Source organism: Solanum pennellii, chromosome 5, assembly GCF_001406875.1.
Source record: "Solanum pennellii chromosome 5, SPENNV200".
Classification (NCBI taxonomy): domain Eukaryota; kingdom Viridiplantae; phylum Streptophyta; class Magnoliopsida; order Solanales; family Solanaceae; genus Solanum; species Solanum pennellii.
This window is the reverse complement of record NC_028641.1, coordinates 48417224-48423223: the sequence shown is the minus strand read 5'-3', so window position 1 is coordinate 48423223 and position 6000 is coordinate 48417224.

Below are 6000 nucleotides of genomic sequence, written 5' to 3'. Positions count from 1 at the left end.
ATGCCTCATAAAGGGACACTTGAATTCCTGAATGATAACTATTATTGTAGGTGAACTCAATGAGAGGAAGGTGCTCATGCTAATCCAGTTGAAATCGATCCCACAAGATCACCACATGTCCTCTAAGGTCTAAATGGTATGCTTTGACTATCCATCTATCTGCAGATGAAATCTTGTGTTAAGATTACCTGAGTACCAAGACCCTTGTTAAATGACTTCTAGAAATGTAAGGTTAATTGAGAACCTCTCTCTGAATGATAGACAAAGGAAACCCATGCAACCTGACTACCTCATTAATGTAATGCTTGTCATAGTCCACCATCGAATCTATAGTCTTGACCGCCAAAAAGCGAGAAGACTTAGTTATTTTGTCAACTCTCACCCAGATAAAGTCATTCTATTTGCGATTACAAGGTAACATTGTAATGAAATCCATGTTGATTACTTCCCATTTCCAAGTAGGAATGTTAATCTCTTGAGTCATACCCCCCGGTTTCTGATGTTTTACCTTCACTTATTGGTAGTTGGGGCATTTACTCACAAAATCTGCTATATCTCTCTTCATGCCATTCCACCAATAGACTTCCCGCATATTATGGTACATCTCAGTGTCCCCTGGATGAATAGAATATCTATTTTGTGGGCTTCTGTGAGGAAATGTTTTCTCAATTAACCCACGCCAGGAACACACAATCTACCTTGATAGAGAAGTAAACCATCTCCCCCTTGGGAGAAAACCTCCACTCTCTGATTGTGGACTGCACCCTTAAGTTCAATAAAGATTGGATCACTGTCGTGCTTTTTCTTAACCTCTACTAATAAATAAGATTTTGACCCATTCCTAAATGTGATACTATTATATGATATACTCATAAGGTGAATTCCCAAGCAAGCAAGCCTGCAAACATTCTCGGTTAGTTCCTTCCTTTCTTCCTCAACATGGGCTACACTACCAATAAATAGTCAGCTAAGATCATCTTCTACTACATTCGCGATAGTAAGATGGTAATGTACACTCAGATCATAATCTTTAAAGAAATCAAGCAATATCCTCTAAAAAATATTAAACTCTTTGTGGGTGAATACCTATGAAGGTTGTTACGATCAGTGAACATATTTACGTGTACACCATACAAGTAGTGTCTCTAGATCTTGAGTGCAAACACAACTGCTCCATTCTTAAGGACTTGAGTTGGATAATTATTCTCATGCACCTTAAATTGTCTAGTATCATAAGCTATAACCTTATCTCGCTGTATCAACACATAACCTAGGCAATCTTTGGATACATCACAATATATAGCATAACTGTCAAAACCCTCTGGTAGCGTTAAGACAGGATCTGTAGTCAACCTGGTTTTCATTATTGTGAAGCTTTTCTTACAATCATATGACCACTGAAACTTTACCTTTTTCTCAGTAAACTTAGTCAATCGAGAGGCTATGGACGAAAATATTTCCACAAACCTTCTATAATAACCTGCTAGACCCAAGAAACTTCTGATATCTGTAAGGGAGGTAGGTATTGGCCATTGTTTCACTGCTTTTATTTTCTGGGAATCCATTGGATCCGTTCGATGGATACTATATGCCCAATGAAAGTAACATATTGTAACCAAAACTCACATTTGATAAACTTTGAAAATAACTCGAAATCATTGAGAGTTTATAGGGCAACCCTCAAATGACTCGCATGTTCTTTCTCATTCCTAGAGTAAATGAGGATATCATCTATAAAGATGATAACAAACAAGTTTAAGTACAGTTGGAACACTATGTTCATCAATTCCATAAAAGTTGCAGGAGCACGGGTTAGTCTAGATGCTATAACTACAAATTCATAATATTGAGTTCTAAAGACTATAATGGAATGCCACTATCTCTGACTCGGAGTTGATGATAACCATATCTGAGGTCTATCTTTGAGAAATGGCTAGAACATTAAAGTTGGTAAAACAATTCATCAATCATGGGTATGGGATACTTATTCTTTATTGTGGCCTAGTTTAACTTCTTATAGTCAATGCACATTTTGAGAGAACCATATTTTTTCTTCATGAACAACAATGGTGCACTCCATGGTGAAATATTAGGTCTAATGAAACCCTTATCTAGAAGGTCTTTAAATAAAATTTTCAATTCTTTAAGCTCCACTGGAGCCATTATGTTAGGAGGAATCGAAATAGGTTGGGCATCTGGAAGGAGATCAATTCCAAAGTCAATTTCTTTTTCGGGAGGAACTCTGTGAAGGACTTATGGACACACTTCTGGAAACTCATTGACTACAGGTACAGACTCAAGAGTTGGGGTTTCAAACCTTGTATCCTTACCCGAAATTATGTGATAGAGATAACCCTTAGAGAACATCTTTCTAGCCTTAAGGTAAGAAACGAATCTTTCAATAGGCTATTTGCTTCTACCTTTCAATTGTATGATTGCTTCTTCTGGAAACTGAAAAAGATTAATCCTAAGACTACAATCAACTGAGGAATAACAACAATCTAACCAATCCATGAATAAAATATTATTGAAGTCTACCTATTTCTAACTCTACAAGATCTGTTGAGGTGACTTTCTAAGAGATTGTTACAAGGTAATTTTTCTTTATGCATCTAGCTATAACTGGGTCAACCACTAGAGTAGGGATTAAGAAGGCTTCTGAGAGAGTTTCTAGACTAACTATAAACTTGAGTGCTATATGAGGAGTTACAAAGGAAAGGGTAACCCCTGAATCTAACCAAGCCTAAACATCATGATCAAAGAATCGTAACGTTCTAGTCACTACATCAGGAGAACCTTCCTGATCAAGGCGAGACTGAAGAGCATAAAACATGTTTTCGCACTGACGCCACCCGTACGAGATAAGTTACCCTGCTTATTCAGGCGAACTTCTGGTGCCGCTGATGTTGTAGACTGATCTCTACTAATACTACCTCCTTAAACTTGTCAATAAAGATAATCTCTCAACCTGTGACGAGACTGGCTGTAGTCAAAGAGTCATTTCTCTCCTGCAAGACAATCACCCGGGTTGTTCTTACCAAACTTAGGTCAAGTGGGGTAGGTGTTTGAGCCTAAAACACTTCCCTGATACCTAGAGCCTAGTGACCTACCCTAATGATCATACATGTTCTAAGAGTATTGAACATTAGCTGATGAAGAGACAGGGGCTAAAACTTCTGATGACTCTGCGAGCAATTTCCACAACCCTAGTATTACTGAGAACACTCATAATTCCCAGTTCTAGCCTTCTTTTTCTCCTTGGCATGTTCCCTAAGCTATCACCCTTTACCTGCTGAGTGTGAGTTATCAGCCTAGCGATGTTCATCTCTCCTAGTAATAAATCGTTTCTTCACTCTGTGTTTACCAAATCTTACACTCCACACAAGAACTTATTCATATGGTTTCTATATCACCTCAAGGATCTTCTTGATCTCATCCATGAAATTGTGGCGATCCTTACCAGTGTGAAATCCTAAGAACTGAGGCGGATTAACCCTAACCAATTATGTACCCTTGTTGCTGCTGATTCATTATTAGCATTCATAGGAGCTTGAACCCGCTGATTTTTCAGGTTTGCCACTCTCTGAGCCAACATCTGAATGGCATTCCCAAATTCATCATTGTAGACTTCCTGAACTAGGACTGGAGGAGTTGCGTTAGCATTCCTAGTGTTACCTATACAAAGAGGCATGATCACTAAAATGTAGAACGTCGAGTTAGAATATGAAATTAAATCATACATTAGGTAGATAAGAGTAACAAGAAAATAAACATTTTTCGTAAATCACTTTGTAGCATCCCTCTAATTAGATGTGGCGCACTTGAGACCCACGAAAGGGACACTACTTAATGCAAATTTTTAGACATCTTAGGACTCTTAAACCTCATGCTCTGATACCAGGTTTGTCATGCCCCTAGTCTACCCACTAGACGCGGACATGGGACCTAAGACCACAAGTCCCAATCTAACCTTGTTGGCATGATCATGAGCATACTAAATATAATACACTAATGCAGCAGTTAAATCATAAAAATTAAAGGATGTGGAATACCCATATACTATAATTGAGATAAATGCAATACAAATGATTTTAATATAAATAAGATATTAACTCAATAATAAGATGAATTTAACTATGTTTCAAATAAGCCTCTAAACTGAGTAGAAATGTTGGGACATGGCCAACGTAGATCTAGAAAAACTGAAACTAAAGGACAAAAAAACTTAAAATAAACTCATGACTATTGTACTTGGAGAATGACGACTCACCACTAATTCTGGTGAATTGAATATCGGGAATTGATAAAAGCGTGATATGGATGCTGAGAACGTGAACCTACATTACAAGAAAATGTAATGCATGTATGCATCAATACTTGAAAGGTACTGAGCATGCAGGATAGAGTAAAACTAAAATAACATATAACTGAACAAAGCAATAAGGCAATGAAACAATATGAACATGATATAGATGCTAAAATACAGAACATGACTAATCTGAATGCAATGACCATGTTATAACATGCTGAGACTTAGTACTAAATTTGGTCAATTGAATGAGTCTAACTGAACTGTGGGAGTTATTGAGTGAAAGGAACCCACTAGTGAAATGCCACATACCTGGTGATGAGTTTCATAGAGAATCTCTTTTATTTTTGGGATAAAATTGAAGAATAATTGTTGCGTTCTTATAGTAAGGGCTGTTCGACTTTAACTTCTCTCTTGATTTTAATTTTCTATGTTTTGATTAGTGATTTGACTTAGGTATGTTTTAGTTATGTTTCTTGGCTTAAATTGACTAAAACGTCATAATTTAGGGTCTAAACAACATATCTTAGAGGTATAATGAAATAGGAAAAAAACAAAATACCCCTGGCTCAACTACTGTCGGAGTGACTGGCGGAGGGGACCTACGGGTGTAGGTCAACCTACTGTCCATAGATTGGGGTCATAGTTCTAATTTTCCCATCAAGTCTTTACTAAAACGAGCATAACGTCTTACTCGAAGGTCAAATCTTAGTAATGTTGGTGGTATTGGAATGAGGAATAAATTATATTTCATATCATAGGTAATGGGACACATAATTCATTTTGTGCTGAGACTAGTTACCATTTGAAGTAGACCCAATCAGAAATTCTACCATAAATTGCTAATGGCTTTCATCAACTACAGATCATGAATTAAACGATAGTCCGTGCTGGTCGGATGTTATTTTAATCAGAGGATGGGTAAAGGGGCCTCGATCCATGGACACTATCCATGTACCGTGGCAGGACAAAAGATTGTATATTTGTTCGTGGGTTGAGACTTATCCAATTTTCTGAGTTGGGCTTGGGAAGGGGATGCAATGGTGAACCACATACTACCTTCACGGGCCATTGTCTGACCTATGGTCCATGGGTGGCAACCATGGGTATCACCTGCAACTTCTTTAAATCAGAATATTATGTTGTTTCGGATACGAGGTGTTACAAACTAGTTGAGGTGTCTATACCGATTAGCGACTCTATTTTTGCTAGTAATGTCTATTGAGGTTTCATGTTGTTAATTAATGATTGTCCAACCCCCAATGATTTAGTTGAGTTGATTATTCTAGATTTTGATGTTATTATGGGTTTGTATTGGTTTGTAGCTTTCTATGCTAAAATTAATTTCCATGCAAATATTGTAAGACTTTACTTTTGAGGTGAGCCAGTCTTTGAGTGGAAGGGTAATGAAGCCACACCTAAGGGTAATCGTATTTCAAACCTTAGGGCTCAAAATGTGATTGCTAAAGGTTGTATATATAATATGTTTCATGTATAGGATACGAATAAGGAGACCATGATTCTTCAGTCAATTCATACTGTGAATGAAATTCATGTGGTAATGATATAGAATAAAATGGCACCTGCAGAGCCAAAAGAATTCAAGGCACAACGGAAGGACTTGCTCGATAAAGGCTTTATCAGGCAAGTACTTCCCCATAGGGTGCCCTAGTGCTCTTTGTTCGAAAGAA